Source organism: Dermacentor variabilis, chromosome 2 (assembly GCF_050947875.1).
Source record: "Dermacentor variabilis isolate Ectoservices chromosome 2, ASM5094787v1, whole genome shotgun sequence".
Taxonomy (NCBI): Eukaryota; Metazoa; Arthropoda; class Arachnida; order Ixodida; family Ixodidae; genus Dermacentor; species Dermacentor variabilis.
In genome coordinates, this window is record NC_134569.1 from 266,544,062 (window position 1) to 266,566,666 (window position 22,605).

Here is a 22,605-nt window from a genome sequence, read left to right on the forward strand (position 1 = left end):
ACACAATGATGAATAGAACACAATACACAAATACGTTCATCCACAATAAAACTGGCAAACGATGCACAATCTAGTTATGCCAAGATATAAAAACGTGGTCTTCTAACAGTGTGAAAAAGGATGGAGGAGGCGCAGTAACAATTAGATCCGGCAAACATTTCTAATCATGTATAGTACGGGGAAAAATGAAAATTTAAAAATAATTAGTCGGCAGTTATACTCATATTTTCTTACTGTCCTCCACGTGGGCAGACACATAAGCATGTTGCTCTAGGTGAGCTTCGCTATTAATTCCGGTTTTATTTTTTAGAATGTTAAAAAGCCATGTTAGTTTTAAGTAATTATGCCTTTCAACGAGCAAAGGCCACCCCAAGCGTTTCACAATATTTAATGACCCGTTCGTGAAGTCTTCTGTTGCAAATTGAGCTGCACGCTTCTGTATAGTCTCCAGTATATCTGTATTCTTTTACAGCGAAAGCTGTATGTGACTAACCCTCCGTCGTTTTTCCGGCATCTGGCAACAGAAATGAGCTTAGCGATTTTTAACAAACCCATACGGGTGCAGTGTGGTGGCGCAGATATAAAAAATGCAGAACAAATTAGAACACTCGCTGCGCATAGCACGATGTCAAGGTTATTGCAGTATATAAGCAGGAGAGGTATCGGCACTAAAAACAGCTGCATTATCGATTTGGCGGACACGTATAGTTCGTACACCCGAACAACGACATGCGCACGAGGAGTGCCGGAGGGAACAGCAACAAGAATGTTCTCCCGATGTTGAACGAAAACGACCGTTGCAAGTCAGGGCACCTCCGAACGAGCAACGACACCAGACTTGCAACACAAAAAACTACTACCGTTCAACTCTGTGAAGATGGAATGGCAGCGAAAGCTGACGACAGTCAAAGCTCTCAAACGAAAAGCAAAGTGCTTTCACTGCCGTTCCACAGAGTGGAATGTTTGTCATTTTTTTGTTGCCAGGTCCCATACCATGCACGCATACTCTAGGATTGGGCTTACATTTGTGATGTACAAGGTTCGTTTTAACTGCAGCGGAGCACGTCTGAAATTTCATAGCAAGAAGTTCAGCACCCGGCTCACCTTTGTTGTTAAATGCTCTACATGAGCATTCCAGGACACTGTGCTCGAAAAAACAACGCCTAGATATTTAAACTGTGTTGCATCAGACAAGGTAATGTTATTGATGAGATAATCTTTCATGAAAAGCCGTTTTTTATTTGTGAACCTAATGAGTTTGCACTTTGCAATATTAAGTGTCATGTTCCACCTGCCGCACCATGATAGAACAGAGTTTAGGTCATCCTGCAAGGAGTGGTAACCAGTTTCACAGAATACTGGCAATTGGGGCAATAGACGCAGCAATCATCAGCGTACAATCTAACTCAGCTAGAAATAATTTCAGCAAGATCATAGATGAAGATCAGAAAAAGAAGCTGGCCCAGAGTGGATCCTTGCGGAATGCCAGATAATACTTAGAAGAGCTATGAATTGGGCTAGTTGGTGTGTATTCATGTTTCTTGCGCTAAGTACTGTAAGACACAATGGGGACGAAACGAAACACTGGATGTGTGTCACCTCGTGTTTGTTTCATGTCACCATGTCCCCATGTCACCTCGTGTGCGAGACCGAATAAAACATCCTACGGAAATAAAGAAATTTATAACCTACTTGTTTACCACAGTTAAGTGAAGAGGTAATGTCAGGTGTATGCTCTATTAACTGTGTGTTGCATAAAAATCCAGCCCTGAAACCATGTTGCTTTGGGAAGAAAAAGTTGTTGCTGTTAAGACAGCTCATCAGGTTGGTGCAAATGATATGCTCTAAAGATTTACAGCACATTCTTGTTTATAAAATGGTTCTATAATTGGAGGTTGATGTTTTTTCACTGCTTTTATAGGTGGGTATAACATTCACACACTTCTAATCAGAAGGCAAAACACCTCGTTCAAAGGATGTTGTAAATAGTGTAGTAAAAAAGGGGGCAATAGAGGTAGCCCAGCTCTTTAGGATGAAGTTGGAGATAAGATCTCGACCAGAGGCTCAGTGGACTGTAATCTTCTTCATTTTTTAATATTCAATCTTTTTTTATGCTAGACAGAATATATAAAGAATGATACATAGCAGCAACAGGAAACAATAAATCTGCAACTGTCAATAAGCAATTTTGTCAAAGGCACCAATACTGCTTAGTAGATCAGTCGGGAGTAAATTCCATTGAGTTATTGTGCGCGGAAAGAAAGAGTATTTAAAAACATTAACTCTAGCATTGTACAGTGTTAGGGATTCTGCTTGATGCTTTCTTGTTAGGCTGGTTATGGTGGACTTCATAAAATGATCAGCACTCATGGAGAGTCTGTTATATTTCATTAAAAAAAGTAACTTCAATCTTTGAATTTTTCTTCGTATTTACAGTGCCTGTATGTCATGCTGCACCATGAGAGTCGTGGGAGAGTCAGTAGGGTGGTATTTATTAAAGATGAATCGAACAGATTTTAGCTGGATCATTTCCAATGCCTTAATGTTATGTTCTGTGTAAGGGTCCCAGATGGTGCATGCGTACTCGAGTTTAGGTCTGATGATTGAGGTGTAGGCTAAGAGCTTTGCGCTAGCAGGGGCAGCTTTTAATTTGTGCCTGAGGAGGCAAAGTTTCTTAAAAGCTGACGCGCATGTTTGATATATGTTTATTCCAACTAAGATTATTAGTTATAGTAACACCTAGGTAAGTGTATTCATTAACTTCCTCGAGAAGGTGAGATGGAAGGTCGGTTATATGAAAATGATAGGCTACTCTTTTTATTGGTAACTTTCATGAAGACTGTTTTGTCATTGTTAATCTTCATGTCTCATTGATTGCACCAGGAATGAATGTTCTGAAGGTTAGAATTAAGAATGACTTGGTCTTCAGAAGACCTAATATCATTAAACAATACACAATCGTCAGCAAAAAGCCTATCTGCACTGGTTCACTACTCATATCAACAATGTCATTTATGTATATCAAAAAGAGTAATGGTCCCAGCACACTTCCCTACAGTGTGCTCAATAGGGCTGGTTGGTTTATCTTTAGAATAAAAACAGGAGAAGCGCAACACAGGACGAGCAAGTAAAGAGCACAGGACAAAGAGCAAAGAGCACAGGCTCGTCCTGTGCTGCGCTGTTCCTGTTTTCATTCTGAACACTTCCCTGCGGCACGCCAGGAGTGACTGGGAGGTAGCTGGAACAGTGATAATCAATACTGATGAACTGTGCGTGGTTAGAAAGGTAAGCAGACACCCAGCTAATTATAAAAGAAGGAAGCTCGGTAGATTCAAGCTTACATATTAGTTTTGCATGTGGAACACGGTCAAATGCTGTCTTAAAATCTAGAAAAATAATGTCAATCTGCCCGGACTTCTGTAATGCTTCAGCAAAGCTATAAACTACAGATGTTAGTTGGGTGACTTGAAAGTCCCTTTCTAAATCCGTGTTGAAGTGGAGATAAAATATCTCTGTCATTTAGAAAGGTAGTTATATAAGTGGCTACAATGTGCTAAAGGAGTTTACAAGAAGATGTGATATCGGACGAAAATTTGTAACAGATGATGGGGTACCTTTCTTAAGTATTGGCACAATCCACGCAACTCTCCAATCCAAAGGAACACTACTAGTTGATAGGCTTGCACGCAAAATTATGACAAGAAATTTGGATATCATTTCACTATAATGCTGCAACAACATATTTGGAATCCTGTCAGAACCAGGAGAGAACTTGTTTTCGAATTCAACAACACGGCTAACACGCCTGTGGAAGATACAATGCTTGGTTCGGGATGACATGATGGAGCTGTTTGCCGTATTTGGGTGTTGGATATAAAAAAAAACACCGTAAAAATATGTATTCAAACGTTCAGCAACGCTTGCTTTACTGGTGACAAGAACGTCATTGTTCAAAATTTGGTCAACAGGCTTGTTTTTCCTGGACAAATGTCTCCAAAAATTCTGCGGAGCGTTTTGAACAAAGCTCGGCAGCTTGTGCTCAAAGTAATGACGTTTTGAATGGCTCACAGTTTGACGCAGTGTAAGTCGTGCAGCTGCTATAGCGTTTCAGCTGACATATGTACTTTAGTTTTTATTTTAAATGCAAGACCTTACGCATGATCCCGGGATTTCTTTTGTGCGTTTTCTTTATTCTATTGGGAATAAAATGTTTTATGCAGTACATGCAGATTTCTTTAAACTTATCCCATAGTATATACACATCATTTCCATTAAAATCGCTCCGGCATAGGTCAAGATAATCAAGCACGGTTTCGTCCCTGGCACGCAGAGTCTTTTACACAGACAGGCTTTGTAGGTGGATAATTATTGGGTTTTTGGATGCTGCATAAAAAACACACCATATTGTGATCGGAGAGACCGTTTTCCACCAAGACACGAAAATTTTCAATCGATCAGGTGATAAACGTCAGGTCAAGTATGGAAGCACAAGTACCCTAGACACTGGGTTTTGTAACTACCTGTTGAAGGTTATGTTGTAACATAATATCAAAAAGGCAACATGTTCCAGGGGCAGAACCAGAAACAGGACAATTCCAATCCAATCCAGGCAGATTGAAATCACCAGCAAGAATTATTTTATCATGAATGTACCTAGACATGTGATCAGCCAAGTCATAAAAAATTTTTGTGGTAAATCAGGTGGTCGGTAAACCACAACTAAAAGCAAAGACCAGCCGGTGCAGCACACTTTTAAAGAGACGCTCTCGTGATCAATAAGATGCGGTAAAACAAAATGTTGGATACGTTGCTTCACCAACACAGCAACACCACCACACCTTGATTGTCTGTCGCAGTGGAACATGTTATATGACGTAGGAAAGATGTTTTCATCATTTATTTCATCTTTAAGCCAAGTTTCAGTGATTACTACAATATGCGGATTATAATTCAAGATTAGAGCTTCAAGTTGGTTGCTTTTACTTGCTATACTACGGGCATTAAGGTTCAGTAGGCATAGCTCCTTATCGCTGGAAGCCTGACGTCACTCACTGCCTGAACGGGACTGACGACGGGCCAGCTTGACCCTCGCACACATGGCGTCGTCCCAAGCGTAAATTTCATTCCCCACTTTCAGCTTGTCATTTATTACAATTATTTTCTTTCCATCCTTTTTCTCGCATTTGGCACTAGCCCAGAGAAGCTTTCTCTTGCGGACTGTCTTGCGTGAGTAATCGTTTTGAACCAATAAGTCCGTTCCTTTAAGTCTGTAAATGTTTTTCATAATTTCCTGTTTTTCATTCTAGTTTTGGAAGAATATTATAACTGGTCTTTGCTTTCCAGGTTTTCCAATCCAGTGAATTCTTCCAATCGATTGGTATGTGATGCTAAGTTTTTCAGTAAATGTATTGACAACTTTTTTTAATTTAGTTCCAACACAGTTTCACCCATGTCTTCAGACAAACCGAAAACCATCAAATTCGAGCACCTGCTTCTGTCCTGCAAACTGACGACTTCTGCCTGAAGTGTATTGAATGTTTCTTCAATGCACTTTATTCTTGCTACATGGCTTTCCAAGTCGGCAAACTTGGAGGTGAAATCAGACATTAGTTTTTCCATGTTTGCCTGTTGTACCCCAAAACTGCAACCTCATCTGTAAGTTTATTCTGGCCAGCCAGCAACTGTCTTAGTACATCTTTTGTACTAGGGTCTCCCGTATTCGTACCGGGATTTAACTCAACATCCCCGCAGAGCATGAGGTTGCACATACTAAACACTTCACAAACAATAGAAATGCACTGACATGGGCACGGCAGAACCAATGATTGATTGATTGAAGTTTATTGGCGCAAGGGCATCTAAGGCCAAAGAGCGCCAGGACATGTGTTTTCGTTTACTAGTAAAATTGTGGGTTTAGTGCTATGATTTAAAATAGAGGCTGTATAGAAGCCTACACGTAAGACAAATAAATACTAGTGAATGAATTCTAAAATAATTATGAAGATAAATATAAAGTCTTAAATGCATTGGTTATAGGCACACATGGTAAATTATTGCGGATTGACCGAGTCCCTTGCTTTACAATTCTTGCTCACGCAAGAAGTGCAAGAGAGCTCAGAGATACTTTGTGCATCAGATTGTACCTCACCTGTGAGGCACAATCTGATGGTTAGGATGGAATGAGATGATATCTAGAAAGTTAGCTTGAGCAAGATAACTAAGCACTCTTTTAAAGTTCAAAAATGCATCCTCTGATAGGAAGATCGAGGGATGGGGTGGTATATGGTGTGTGTAGAGTTCCTTAAAATGAGCTACTCGCTCTCAGTGAAGTTCGGGACATTGAATGAGGACATGTAGGATGGTTAAGTTCTCACCGCAGCGTGTGCATGTCGGTGGGTCAGTTGCAGTCAAGAGGTATTTGTGTGTGCCATAAGCGTGTCCTATTCTGAGTTGTGCCAGGGTGACTTCGGTGTGTCTATCAAGCTTCAGTGGGAACGGTTTGGTTAATTGCGGTTTAAGCAGGTGCAGCTTATTTTCAACTTCCTTGTCCCACTCAGCTTGCCAATGATTATGGAGCACCTTTCATATCGCACGTTTCATATCTACACCAGGTACCCAGCTTACATCAATTGTATCCCGATGAGCCGCTTCTCCAGCATTTTTGTCCGCCATTTCATTGCCTGCGATTCCAGAGTGGCCTGGCACCCAGCATACAACAAGAGCAAGGTTTTGTTTATGCGCTACGTGGATCTGTTTAAGGAGCTGGTTAATTACAGGGTTCCGGCTTGCTTTGCCACAGGACAGGGCTGTGACAACGCTTAAGGAATCTGTGTATATTATAGAGTTTTCTATCTTGTTCTGTACTATATACTCAATAGTGATCAGAATACCGTACGCTTCCACTGTAAAGATGCTGCTATATTTATGCAAGGTTTTAGTGTTGGAGAAGTTTGGGCCATGGGCTACACATGATACCGAATTTGCAGACTTTGAAGCATCAGTGAAAAATGCAGTAGATCTGTACTTGTCTTCAAGAGCCATGAAATGCTGCTGGATGAGGGCACTTGGACAACTCTTTTTGTTAAGCTCTCTAAAGGACAAGTCACAAGTGACAGGACATTGCTCCCAAGGTGGGATGGGTTCAGCATAGTCACTTTCCTGCAGATCTGTGAAAATTATTGCAAGTTTTTCCGCAACAGATTTTACTGCCAATGGGAACGGCGGGGCGTGTGAAGGCCTGTTTAAGCACAACTGATTTGTGGACTGATCATTCATGAGTGCTTTGCATGCATGTTGTATTAGTGACATGGTTCTTATTACGTAGGTGACTCCCAAATATGTACGTTGATAATCCAGCAGCCACTGATCCGATTCTGCATACAGACTTTGGACGGGGCTCGTACAAAAGGCACCAAGTGCTAGGCGGATACCTACGTGATAGACAGGATCGAGTAGCTTAAGTGTTGTCTTTGAAGCCAACTGGTAAACAATACATCCATAATCTATGCGTGACAACACAAGGCTTTTAAAAAGAGATAGGAGGCAATACCTATCTGTTCCCCATGACTGACGAGATAAAATCTTTAAAAGGTTCATGGTTTTAAGACATTTCAGCTTCAACTGTTTTATATGCTGCATGAAGGTTAGCTTGGTATCGAAGATTACACCCAGAAATTTTTGTTCCTTTCTAATAACCAGGCTTCTCCCATTCATCGTCAAGCAAGGGTCAGGACATACCCCGCTTCGTCGGGAAAACAGCACACAGGTAGTCTTTTCTGCACTGAATTTAAACCCGTTTTCGTCTGCCCATTTGACGAGCCGATTAACAGTTAACTGTGTCTGGCGTTCGCATATAGACAGATTGCAAGATTTAAAGCTGACTTGGATGTCGTCCACATACACAGAATAAGACACCATGGGTGGTATAGCAGAGCGGAGAGAGTTCATTTTAATTGGGAAAATTGTGCAACTTAGCAATTCTCCCTGTGGTACGCCATTTTCTTGAACAAAAGTGCGCAAAAGTACACTGCCAATTCTAACGCGGAACTTCCTTTCAGATAGGTAATTTTGCAAAACGTTCAGCATACAACCACAAATTCCATAGGACAACAGGTCTTGCAGAATACCGTATCGCCAGGCAGTATCATATGCCTTCTCAAGATCAAAGAATACAGACAGACAGTATTGGCTGTGTACAAATGCATCCCGTATATATGACTCAAAGAGAACAAGGTTATCGGTTTTAGACCTTGCTCTTCGGAAGCCAGATTGGCAAGGGTCGAATATACCGTTATATTCAAAAAAGAACACAAGGTGACGGTTAATAATTTTTTCAAAAACTTTAAGTAAGCAGCCAGTGAGTGCAATTGGTCTGTAACTGTTAACTAAGCAAGGGTCTTTGCCGTGTTTGAGGATTGGTAGGACTATTGCTTCTTTCCAAGATGAAGGTATATGACCAGTTGCAAAAATCTTATTGCAAAGACCTAAGATGCAGTTTAGGGTCTCATAAGGCAGATTCTTGATTATTTCATATGTTATTGTGTCAGAACCTGGAGCCGAGCTACCGCAAGAGCCTAGGGCAAGCTTGAGTTCATGGAACGCCAATGGTCTATTGTACCCTTCTGATGACCTTTTTGGATGCAGAGGAATATTTCCAGCTATTCTTTTATGCTTTAAGAAAATTTCGGAATAACTTTCCGAACTTGATACTTTCTCAAAGTGCTCGCCAAGAGTGTTTGCTTGGTCTTCTACTGACTCACCAGAGCCCTTGACAAGAGGAAACGGATTTGGACGTTGTCCTTTTAGTTTATGTACCGTTATATACTTTGCTAACATCCGTGTAAGAGTTTATTGAGGATATGTAGCGTGTCCAGCTTTCTTTTTTGGATATTCGGCGGATACGGCGTCCATTTGCTTTGCACCGCTTAAATTCTATTAGATTTTCTGTGGTTGGGTAGCGTGAAAATCTACTCTATGCTTTGTTCTGGCATTTATTTGCAGTTTCGCAGTCTTTGTTCCACCACGGCTTTGGATTGACTTTATCTGTACAGGACTGAGGTATGCAGTTTTTAGCAGAACAGAGGATATGTTCAGTGATGTAGCTGGCCAGTTCCTCAACACCTAGGTGGTCCACATCTTCCAGGCACAGTTTGCATATTTTTTTTAATTTCGACCAGTCTGCACTATGAAGTTTCCACTTTTTGGGGTAAGCTGGTCCATCGCGCCACTTGTTTCTAGGAGTGTTGGGAAATGATCGCTCCCATATGGATTACTGATAACTCTCCATTCCAGGTATGGAAGAAGTGATGCTGACGTTATGGCTAAGTCTATACATGAATACGTGTTGTGTGTAGGACTGTAAAAAGTTGGCTCTGTCTTGTTAAATAGACAGGCTCCAGAAGAAAGAAGGAAGTTCTCTATTGCCCGTCCTCTCGCATCACATCTTGAGTCACCCCAGAAGGTGCTGTGAGCAATGAAGTCTCCGATTACTATGTAGGGTTCGGGAAGCTGGTCAATCAGCTTTTCAAATTCTGCAATGTCAAACCGCTCATCAGGCGATAAATATATAGAGCAAATAGTTATAAGTTGGTTGAACAATATAGCCCGAACAGCCACTGCTTCAAATGAACTTTAGGGTGATACATGCTGGCATGCTACTGACTTTTGGGCTATGATTGACACACCACCTGAAGAAGAATTGCCATTATTTCTGTCTTCATGGAAAATTATGTACTGTTTTAAGAAGTTCTGGTGTGTAGACTTTAAATGTGTTTCTTGAACCCAGAACAGTCGTGGCTGATATTCCTCTAGTAGATCTTTGACGTCATCTAGATTGCGAAATAGGCCCCTGGCATTCCACTGAATTATTTTTGTAGCCATATTGACAAAGATTTTTGTTGTCTGTGTTCAAGAGCATGTGGTAAAGATAGATGGATATGTATACAAAGGCGGTAACCGTTTAGGTTACCGGTCCCTTTCTTTGAGCAGTTACAGGTATTTTATCTCTTCTAGTGCGCTCTTGAGAGCACTGATCTTTTGGCGTCGATGACGTCGAGGATTTTTGATTGACCTCCATAACCTTTTCGGAGGCGCTGGAGGATCGTGAACAAGGCGCTGAAACTCGCGTCCCAGGCCGTGGAGTTCGGATTAGCTTTGAGACCTGCGGGACTGGAGTCGGCAGGTCCACCTTCGATGTTGATGAAGCAGCACTTGCTGCAGCCACCAGGGGGGCAGGCGGAGTGATTACCGGGCCACTATCAGTGACCGCGGTAGACTCCCGAGGAATATGTGACACTGCCCCCCTCGCGCCACCTCAGAAAAGCTTGTGTGATTTAAGTATGACAGACATTTCCTTGCTTCGTGAAATGTTATATCTTCTTTGACCTTTTGATGTAATGTCTTCCATTTAGGGCTCGTTCTAGAGTAGGCTGGATGGCTTCCACCACAGTTCACGCAATGTGGAGATGAGTCGCAAGTGTCTGATGGATGATCGTTCGAGCTGCATTTCGCGCAAGTCTGCCGTTCTCGGCATGTCTGGGATCCATGCCCATACCTCTGGCGCTTAAAGCACCGTCGAGGATTTGGAATGTATGGCCTAACAAGTACTTTGATATAGCCTGCATCCACTGTACTAGGCAACACACTGGTACCAAAGGTTAGTACAATGTGCTTTGTTCGAAGTTGTTTGTTATTCTTGCAGATTAGAATTCGTTCTACCTTGATGACATTTTGATCCTGAAAACCTTCAAGCAGCTCTTCATTACTAAGGTCCATGAAGTCGTCTTCAGAGATTACTCCACGGCTCGTGTTCATGGTTCGATGTGCAGACACAGTGACCGCTACATCGCCTATGCATTTCAAGTCATTCATTTTCTCATATTGGGTTTTATCTTCCAATTCAAGGAGCAGATCTCCATTGGACATTTTTGTCGCTTTGTAGCCAGGTCCTATCGTCTTGCGAAGGCATTTCGCCACCAAGAAGGGGGAGAATTTGCGTACGCTCGTGTTGCTTTCACTATGGATTACATGGTACTTAGGGAAATTTTCTTCATTGTTTTTCAAAAAGAATTGAGAGGTTGCATCAGTGCAACCTCTTTTTAGAGGGCGATCAAGGGAAAGTGGTTTACCAGAAGCCATATAGAGGTCATGAGTTCGGCAGCAGTGCCAACCGCCCACCACCGAGCTTAACATGGGGACGGAGCAGGTCTTACGAGTAAGACAAGCCCTTGCCAGTTGTGCGGTGCCACTGTAACCCAATCTGGAGTACCCAAGGTTGGCCACCCACACAAGGTTAACCCTCGCTGCCAGGAAAGTCGGAAGTAAATAGAAGAGACGAGAAGACAGGAAAGATTGAAAGGAAGAGAAAAAGACACAGAATGGAGAGGAGGACAGGAAACGGCAACTACCAATTTCCCCCGGGTGGGTCAGTCCAGGGGTGCCATCTATATGAAGCCGAGGCCAAAGGGGTGTGTTGCCACCACTGAGGGGCCGTAAAGGTCCAAACACCCGGCATTGGCTCAACCCCCAGAATCCCCTTTTCCCCGGACACGGCTAAGCCACGCACGGCTACACGCGGGAGGGTCCAACCCTCGTGTGCTCGGGTACGTAGTGTCGCAACACACCAAACACCTGCTGATGCAGACGCCCCTGCGGGGCCGGCAGAACCAAGAGACAGCGGGAATCGCTTATAATTGTGGAGTAATAATCACTGACGTCATGGCATTCTGGCAAGGCAAACCAAAAAAACCTACATGAAGAAGAGGAAACGCATGTTAGGCCATATGCCTGTGCTCGGTCCGCCGTGCCTCAAAGGTGAAGCTCTCGCCATCTAGGGGCGGCACACAGGAGTACGGAGCATGCAAAAAATTTTCTGATGTGAGCGTGCAGCATTGGGGCACCAAACGCGATTGCTTCTCTGTTTAAACTTTTTTTTTCCGAATTTTGGGCTGCCAAGTTAGCGGTGCGGCCCTTACACGGATGTGGCCCTTATATGAGTCTATATGGTATTTGATGCACACACATTGCCCTTTGCACACAAATTTCCATAGTAGTCCACCTACTGCTGCTAACTTTGATCTTGGTGGCATTTGTAGTTAGGGCTGCTAGCAAAATTTTGTGGCGATCATAAGATTATGTATGCTCTAGAGTGCTTGATTACACAGTTTATTGTGGAGGACATAACCAAGTGAAACATCATTAATTGTAAAGCTTGCGTAACATAGGGTTCCCTCAAGACACTGGGAAACATAGCATAAAAAGTTCACATAGCACTTTTGAGCAAATATCTGGGATTTTTCTAGAAAAGGTTGTACTTTATCCATGGAAATTTACCTTTCACACAAATGGGGCAGAGCTTTTCTTACATCTTTGATAAATTTGATCTTGGTGGCATTTGGTAGCTATGTCAGGACACAGGCTGAATTTTGCACCACTCGTAAAATACGCTAAAAGCTGCAATAAACCAACCCACTTTGAGCTTTGCCTACGCATCACCCCTCATCTTTTCTTTCACCAAGCAGAGACAAGGTGCCTCACTTAGTTTACTGAGGACACCGGGTGAACTTCGTATAATGCATAGAAATGCCAAAAACATGAATGTTCATGAATTATTTGTAACTCTCCCGACGAGGCCATTAACATTAAAATTTTGTACCACTTTACGTTTAAGATTCCCCGCACATATACTAAACATTACAGTTGTGTAATGCTGAGTTCCCTTGGGACTTTGTGAAACGTAGCTGATAATGGCAGCATGTCAATTGTGGACACTTGCTTATGAGTTTTTTTTGCAAAAGCTGCATTGAATCCACATGCTTTACATACATATTTGCTATTGACGTAGGTCTACCCATTTTTGCTGAGTTTGATCTTGGTGGCATAAGTCACCAAGTTATGCCACCGGGCCAAGTTTTGCGCTGCTGCTAAAGCACTCATAAATCTCCACAGTACTGCAAACACTGCAGTGAAAATTTTGAAATTAACCCACACATTTCAAACTTTGCGTACACGTTAACCATAACCTATCCCTTATTGTAGCGAAATATAAACAAGGTGCCTTGTCTAGTTCACAAAGGACACAAGAGAAATTAACTGCAAATCTGGTATGACATATTAAAACAAAGGAAAAAAACAAGGCTTCAGTAATCCTCTGAAACACTTCTTGTACAGTTGCTTTAGGACTTCTGGAATAATAGCAAATAACGGCAGTATGATACCTCAGAATGCTTGAATAAGTAACTTTCTACAAAGGTTGTAATCCTGCGCTCTCACTATTAAAAAGTTGCTTATCAAACAGAGTTCAAATAGTGTGTGTCTAATGTCTATTCCAGAGAACAAACCACTAACATTGGCGTCCCTCAAGGATCCATCTTAGGACCACTATTGTTTTTGATATATATCAATGACCTACCTAACTGTTTGTCGTCTACTAAGTGCATTTTGTACGCTGATGATACTACCATATTTGCCTCTGATAAAAAGATGTCACTTCTTATTAACAAGATAAATACTGATCTAGAAAATGTTTTAAGTTGGTGTAATGCTAACCTATTATCTATTAATGCCACCAAGACTAAATTTGTTGTATTTTCCTCACACCAAATATATTCGGCATCCTCCCCTTCTTTAACTTTTGGCTCACACTCTTATCTCTCCCAGTCCATGCTCATCTTTTCTTGGGATTTCTCTTGACTGCAACTTGAAATATAAAGATCACATTTCTCACATCAAAAAGAAAATAGCATACAGTATTCACATTATAACTAAAACTCGTCCCTACTTTACACATAATACATTAATCTCGCTATACCACTTATTCATTCACCCCCATATTAACTACGGCATAATATGCTGGGGTAACACTTATAACACTCACTTGGCATCCCTCCAGGTAATCCAGAACCAATTCATAAGAATTATTACAAGCAGTTCACGCTTTGCAAAGGGAAAATCACTACATGAAAACAACATCCTAACCATTTCAGAACTCACCAAATATAGTCTAGGGATCTTATTTTACAAATACATGACTAAGGAACTACCATCGATCTGCTTCTCACCTTGTGACCTGATAGCTCATAGTCTCACTAGATTTGCACTCAATAATAATTTCCGTCTACCTAAAGGGCGAACTAACTATGGTAAACAGACTGCAGAATTTTCCTCAATATCGCTTTGGAATACTCTGCCACCTATTATCAAAAATGCTAAAATTTATACCAATTTAAAAGAGAACTAGAAGCATTCATAATAAATACTTACTGATATTGTCCATTTTCTTAATTTTATTATTTTCTTAAATATTGTCATGCTGTTAACAAGTGTTCTTATTACTCATATGCTATAAACATGTTTTGACATTACTCTTAGCTCTCATGTGTACTACTTTTGCTTTAAAGATTATAATAATAATAATATTTGGGGTTTTACGTGCCAAAACCACTTTCTGATTATGAGGCACGCCGTAGTGGAGGACTCCGGAAATTTTGACCACCTGGGGTTCTTTAACGTGCACCTAAATCTAAGCACACGGGTGTTTTCGCATTTCGCCCCCATCGAAATGCGTTGCTTTAAACATTGTATAACATCATAAGTGTCTTTAACAGGAGTTCCCGGTACAGTCTTTAACTATGGGACCTGCTTATGTATACTATGTACATGTAATTATCTGTATCTTTACTAATAAATAAAAATTATGAATTATGAATTAAACTAAAGAGATGAAAGATGATTTATTATTTGTCAAGCACTTGCTTCCTGCTTCAACAATATATAAGCCCCGTGCTTCGCATAGTTCACCAAAGAAAGCAGGAAACAGCAGTTTTTAAATTTTATTTTTAAAATGCATGATTATCAAAGACAAATCAAACTTTGAGGCCACGTCACCCATAGAACGGCGCCAATTTCTTCAAAATATGAAATCTCTGCCACTTATGGTCCACCCACAAAAGAGAGAAACGCTTTTAAGTGCTAAATCTAGTGCTTCCGTATTGGCCAAAAACAAGGGTTTAACAATTTTCATTTAACCTCTAATTGACACAGGCATTTCAAAATTTGCCTCCACAATGCACCTAATAATCCCCACATTTTTCCAAAATATAGACTTTGTGAGTGACTTAGTTTATTTAATGAAACCATTAAAATTGGCATACAATGAAAATCAAGTTGTTAAGTTAGCGCATTGTGGTGTCTCCCTTCTCTCCTTGTTTGCTGGCGCTAAATATGCTTTCCAAGTCAGTTTACCAACGTGCCCAACAAATGGCAATGCTGGCATACAATGTTTTGAGTCGTTCTAGTCGAAATAATAGTTTTGCTGTGAAAGGATGAGTTTACTTGTAAAGCACCAAATAATAAGTGATGCACAGCTAGGGTACAGGAGAGATTTCTTTATGAAAGATGCGCTTTTATTACACAAGAAGACCACATCAGAGTCTTTTTTGGAAATGAGATGGATGCTAGGTGCCTTTGTAGATTATTCAGTCTTTTGATAATATAAATCATAGCTTACAAGTCAAAACTTAAGACTATTATGGTTTTCATAAAATACTTCAGAAAGTATATATTAAAAATCTTGCATCACATTTTAAAGCACTTAGTGTCGGTGCCCCTCAAGAAACAAGGCCACTTTTGTTCTGCTTACAAATAAATGACAGAGTCAGAATTGATAATTCCACAAGATTCATAATATACACAGCCAGATGATGCTACAGTACTTTGCATTGCCCGTGATGGTGACGTAATAAATGATACCAACCGTGTATTAAGGACTCTAACATGCTGGAGAGCCAACAATTCTCATAAAGTAGGTAAACGGCACTAAAGGCTGTGTGGTTCAGACCTAGAAACTGCAAAATGGATACAGTTTTCATTAAATTGTGAAAATCCAGGTCTTCAAATGATTGCCTGGGTTAGAAGTCTTGGAGTTTTGTTTGAGCATGTCATGGAATAAACACACAGAACTAATCCTATAATACAAGTTTCTAGTATAGTTAACATGTACAAATTAATTGCTAAAATATACTAAGTTTATATATAACAGCTTGAATGCATCACATGTAAATGATTGCCGCAATTTAGTGTGGGGCACAACAACACCAGCAATCGCTAGAGCATAAAAAAGGCAGTTTGTGGCATCTTTAATTCCCCACAGAACAATCACACAGAACCGCTCTTTCCTCGACTAAACGAAAAATGAAGATAATTGCTTTATTAAAGAATTGGGCACTAGACTATTTATTACCACACCATTTAAACAGTGCACTTTTATCATGATTTTACATAAAACTCTCACGAGTAAGAAACTCGTAAGCAAATATTTTAGTGTCTGTATCTAGAAAATTGTGAGTTTCAGAATTTTGGGATTATGTTTTTCTGTCTCTGTATTCCTGCCTTTCTCTAAATTTGGTCACATTTGAAATGTAACGTGGTAATTAGTGGGCACAAATATTTGAAATTTCAAAGACAAAGTGAATAGTGTTGGCTATTTGATTCGTTAATTCACTAATCTCTTTCAGATGAGGGTTGTAGTGCCGAAAGACAACACATAGCAAGCGAGATGGGACAGGCGCCTGTCCTGTCTCGCTTGCTGTGTTGTCTTTTTCGGCGTTACAACCCTCTTCTGGAAACGTGAACCAACTAGCCCCCCAACAACTATTACTCAATTCACTACTCGAAATTGTCAAATATGTGTTTTTGTTTGAATGCCAGTACGAAGAAAGGAGAAAGATCGATGCAAGTGAGGCATGCTCCGAATTGTTCTTCCGCTGGAGAGCCATGGTAACATGGGTGAACCAATTGCTCCATAAGCTTTACAGTGCGATCCATTTATACCATGTAAAAATATATTGGTTATAACGATGAGTCGACTTCAGAGTATCAGCTTTGCATTAAGGTTATGAGAAAAGAACCCATATATAACAATATGTTATTCACCACATAGCGGATTTAACAATAGAAATTTTGCCTTCTAGGTGGCATTTTCCATGTACAATGACCTTAACATTTGAGGTTGCCAAGTTCCCCTTAAATAAACAATGCTGAGATGGGGCAATACATTTGCCTACGTCTGTTCGTATCTGCCGCCATTACCACCCATCCCGCCTGCGTGCCGGTTGTAAAAGCCATGGAGAGCATCACAGGTTGGCGCAGCACGCCATAAGGTGGCACCAGCCCCCATGTTGCTCACTACGCGACTCTCTCACTGAAGGAAACAGATGTGCCGACTGGAAGTGCCTTCTCAGCCCAGCAGGTGCAGCATGCCAAAACGATGTTCTAATTTCATTTCCTAGGTATACTTCGTGGTGCAAAATACATTTCTTGAAAAGGGACAAAAGAAAGGAAGACAGTGAAGCGCCAAACTACCAACTGTTCAATGACAGCCTGAAAAAATGTATAGAAGAAAAGACACAACTTCTGCTTCTATACCTTTCTAAACGTCGTTTCTATACGTCTTCTATACATTTTTTCAGGCTGTCATTAAACAGTTGGTAGTTTGGCGCTTCACTGTCTTCCTTTCTTCTGTCCCTTTTCAAGAAATGTATTTTGTGCCACAAAGTATCCCTAGGAAATCTAAGCGCCAACTTGCCCAAGAAGAAGACCTTTTGGAATTTCATTTATTTTTCCTTCATTTAATGCTACGTTGCAACTCGGCCTCCTCCTTATAGGATATGTAGAGGGATCACGTGCATGATTAATCACTGCATTGCAATTGCCAAAGATGCTGCAAATGAATTTTTGGGCGCTACGCACTGTGAAGACAAGTAAAATATGTATTTTTTTCCATAAAATAATACACGCATATGTCTCAAAAATTGTGTCCGAAATAACTGATATCAATGCTTCCATGTTTTTTGTCTATTTAATAAGTAAGGAAAATACCACACGAACTTTAGAACTATATCAATTCGAAACCAGCAAAGCAATGCATGCCGCTGATATGAAAAATGTAAAGGACGTGATATGAAGAAGTTGAGGACAAATATTTTAATGAAACTTTGTCATGCAAGAAGGTTGTTTACATTTTTGTACATACACAATGGCCAGGGGAAAATCTCAGTGACGCTGTCCTTCATTCCAATGTATTGCACAGGAGGTGCTGTCACCGGTCGTGCATTGTGAGTAATTGCGCCGAAATTATAGTTGCAACAGAGAGCACATATAAAAAGCAGAAGTTCTACAAAATATACAAGGGAGAGTCAAATGAAAGTGAGCCAATGCAAATATATGACAAACGGGGCACTTTATTTAAGAGCATGAGCATTCCATGAGCATTGAGACATTTGTCTCCTTGACTAACAAGTTGCGTGATTCCCGTCTCATAAAGCTCCTTGGGTTGCTGCTTCAAAAAGTCTGTAACTGACTCCTTCACGTCATCGTCTGACATGAATCTGGTTCCCTTGAGCTGTTTGTTCGATTGTCCCAAATTGTGGAAGTCACGAAGTGACAAGTCTGGTCTGTATGGCGGATGTTGCAGCATTTCCCACTTGAAATTTGCCAGTTTTGTGTTAACCAAATCAACAACGTGGGGACGGGCATTGTCGTGAAGATAACCCCATTCATCAATTCTCTACACTGTTTGTTCTTGATTGTGACACGCAGCCAATCTGGTGTGTAACAATATTGGAAACGATTGATAGCCTCTCTAGGTTTAGCAAATTCGATCAGTAATGGCCCCTGACGATCGAAAAAAAAGCCAATACTTTTCCAGCAGAAATGACGACTTTTGCTTTCTTTGGGGGTCGTAAATTCGAATGTTTCCACTGTAAGCAGTGCCATCGTGTTTCAGTCTCATAACAGCGGCACCATGATTCATCCCCGGTGACAATTGCAGACAAGAAGTTGTCACTCTCATTGTGATACCGGATCGCATCAATGAAGGAAGCGCCGAACCTCCCCATCTTCTGCCAGTGGTTCAAAATCTTGGACATCCATTGCGCACACAAGAGCCAATAACCGAGATGTTCATGAATTATGGTGTGAACCAAGCCGTGACTGATGTTCATACACACTGCCAGTTCATCTATGTTCTTATCAGCAAAAACCATGGTTCACAAAGGCCTTAAAATGCCTAGAAAACAAAAAAAAAGTGTCTGTATCGCGCTGCCAAACAGAGAGGACGCCCATACACATGGGATAAATATTCTGAAGCCGAACAGAGCTACGTTGACGCACTGCATCACGCTAAATACTCCTTTTATCACAATAATCTACCAAACCTTTTAATAAATAACCCGAGGCAATTTTGGAGAGTTTTAAACAATAGCAAAATGTGCACTATTAAGATAACTAACGAATCGAACGAAATTATTAATGATTCTGATTGCACCAAAGTGTTTAATTCGGCCTTTGCTTCTGTGTTCACAAACGAATCTAATGCACCTTCCGTTTCGTCATCGCTTAGTATAAACTTGTCAATACCAGCCATTGCTTTCAATGTAGACGGTATTTGTGCGATCATTGACAAAATCAAGTGTTCATCATCTTCCGGCATGGACGAGATTAACTCAAAAATTTTAAACAACACTAAGCTTATTTCTGCAGCATATTTGTCTTTGATATTTGCCCAGTCTCTTTCTTCAGGTTACATTCCAGATGACTGGAAAATTGGGAAGGTCGTTCCAGTCCACAAATCAGGTAACAGAAACTCGCCCCTTAACTACCGCCCCATCTCCCTAACAAGCGTCCCCTGCAAAATCATGGAACATGTCGTCTACTCTATTATCGTGAATTTTCTTGACTTGAATCACTTTTTCCATCCCGCCCAGCATGGACTCCGCAAAGGTTTCTCCTGTGAAACACAGCTGCCCATTTTCCTGCACGATGTTCACACTAACCTTGACAGTAACATACAGACTGACAATTTTCCTGGATTTCTCTAAGGCCTTCAATAATGTTCCTCATCAACGTCTAATATTGAAACTTACAAGACTTAAATTGCATCCTGATGTTCTGAATTGGATCACTGAATTTCTTAGCAACCACTCCCAATCTGTTATTATAAATAATCGCCTATCTAACCCTGTGCCAGTAACATCAGGCATCCCTAAAGGATCGGTTCTTGGCGCTCTATTATTTTTAATATCTATTAATGACTTACCTTCACATGTGTCCTGTAATATCCGAATGTTCGCCAATGATTGTGTCATTTATCGCACTGTACGTAACACCTGCAATCAAACAGCCCTGCAGAAAGAGTTCGCCAACATACTAACATGGTGTGACGACTGGTTAATGAAACTTAATGTACAAAAATGTAAAGTTATGTCTTTCACCCATAGTAATAATCCCCTGGTATTTCCCTACCAAATTAGAAACATGCCTCTCAAACTATCAGAGTCCTATAAATACCTAGGTGTCACTGTATGTAATGATCTGTCTGGGCATAAACATATTACTAACATCATATCATCTGCTAATAAAACACTAGGTTTTTTAAAATGTAATCTCCGCCAGGCACCTCAAAACGTAAAACTGCTTGCCTACAAGTCCCTTGTTCGGGCAAAACTTAAATACGCATCTGCCATCTGGAGCCCGCACCAAGCATCACCTCACTTGAATATGGCTGCATACTCATACTCACTTTAATTATGGCTGCATACTCTAATGATGGGAGAATAAGTGCTTTATATGCGGTCATGCGGGCATCAGGAGTAGTAAACTTTAGAGCTCTTCGTAAAAAGAACAACTTACACCTTGCATTTCTTACGACGTAATGTCCAGTCTAAGTGACTTGCTATCCAGAGGCCCAGCTATTTGTAATGAGGTACTTCGTGAAGAACACTGCTGTTGATAGAATAGACAAAGGTTAATGGTCTTTTTTTGTGAGTAACTCTCATGAACACTGTTTTTTCATAGTTAATACACATTTGCCACATATCACACCACTGAACAATTTCGTTGAGTGCGTCATTTAAAAGAATTTGGTCAGCTGTACTGTTCACTTCCGTGTAAATCACGCAGTCATCGGCATACAATCGTATTTTGACATGAATGTTGCAGACAATATCACTAATAAACAAAAGAAAAAGAAGGGGTCCAAGCACGAACCCCTGGGGAATGCCTGAGTCCACACCAACTACTTCCAAAGTTTCTCCATTAAAGACAACAAACTGTTTTCGATTGTTAATGTATGCTGCAATTCAGTTTAAAAGTTGCTGGTTATTTAATATTTTCCCTAATTCGTGCAATAACTTCTTATGAGAGACTTTATCAAAGGCTTTTTTAAAGTTCATAAAAATTACATCGGTTTGTTTTACATGTATACTTTCTGCTAGCTGGGTACACGTAGAATAACCTTGTCGAAATCCATGTTGATACTTTGTTAAAATATTATGTTTGTCAAGAAACTGCGTTATGTGGTTATGTATAATATGTTCTAAAAGTTTACATGCAGTACAGGTTAAGGAAATCGGATGATAGTTCTTGATACAGTCTTTCCTCTTATTCTTATGGACAGGTTTTACTCAGGCGATTCTCCAGTCGTCTGGAACTTGCCCATCAGATAGTGATCTAGAAAACAGAACACACAAGTATTTTGAGACCCATTCTGCGCATCTCTTAAAAAATGCGTTTGGTATGTCATCTGTCCCTCGGGACTTCTTTACATCGAGTTTTAAGAGCATATTCAAAATTCCAGCTTCACTAATTAGAACATCTGGTATGGATGGGAAATTTGCATCGAAGTGTGGTAAGACATCATTATCAACAGTGAAAATGCTCTTAAATTGCTCTTTGAAGGCATCCGAGTTTTTTTTTTGTCATCTACTTGTACACCTTTGATATCAAAGACATCACAATTGCAAGAAGTCAGGCGTATGTGCTGCCAGGATTGCTCAGGGGACGTGTGTATAAAATTCGGTACAGACTCTTCGAAATACCATTGTTTGTCAGTTCGTACTTGTGTTTTTAGCTGTAATGTAATATCCGCTATTTTCTGCGCAGTATAGGAAGAGATTGTAGATTTTTGTTTTTCTTTAGCCTCTTGAGTTGCCTTTGTAACCGCAATGAGTCCCGAGAGATCCAGGCATTTTTGCGCTTCGAGTTCTTTACAATGCGGGGAACATGTTTATCGATGCAGCCTTTTACAATTATTTTGAATTGATGCCAAAGACCGTTTATATCTCCAGAATAGGATGAGAAAATATCTAAATTAAAAGAAAGCATGTCAGTGATAGAGAGATCGTCTGCTCTTGAAAAGTTAGGGAAACTAGACGTTGGATTATAACGTTTGATTGCAGCACCAGTCAATTCTAGCAAAACTGCAGAATGGTCCGAGATACCAGGTATTACCTCACAGGAACTTTCGGCTGTAATTGAACCACTTACAAAAAACAAGTCGAGTATGGACTTTGAATTACCCTGGATCCTGGTGTAATTTTGAGCTACTTGTAGTAAGTCGAACGCGAAGGCCATCTATCAGTATTTCACAGCGATTATCATTTCGGTTTCGGGCTGTGAATGTTGACTAATCCACCTCGGGCAGGTTGAAATCGCCTGATAGGATTATTTCGTCCCCAAACCTGACTTTTGTGTCTAGATACATTCTTAAGTTTTCGAGGATGCCAACATCAGAACCAGGAGGCCTGTAAATAGCGCCTATAACATACCTGG

At 40.6% G+C, this 22,605-nt stretch overlaps 1 protein-coding gene across 1 annotated transcript in view; it reads right to left on the bottom strand.

Moving 5' to 3' along the window:
* LOC142573286 (FUN14 domain-containing protein 1-like) overlaps nucleotides 1–20,137 on the bottom strand; it is a 180,359-nt gene extending 160,222 nt beyond the window's left edge. Inside the window, exon 1 of the mRNA XM_075682923.1 lies at nucleotides 20,093–20,137. The gene's annotated coding sequence lies outside the window, so the exon portion shown is untranslated. The remainder of the gene's footprint in view (nucleotides 1–20,092) is intronic.
* Nucleotides 20,138–22,605: the final 2,468 nt, after the last annotated feature.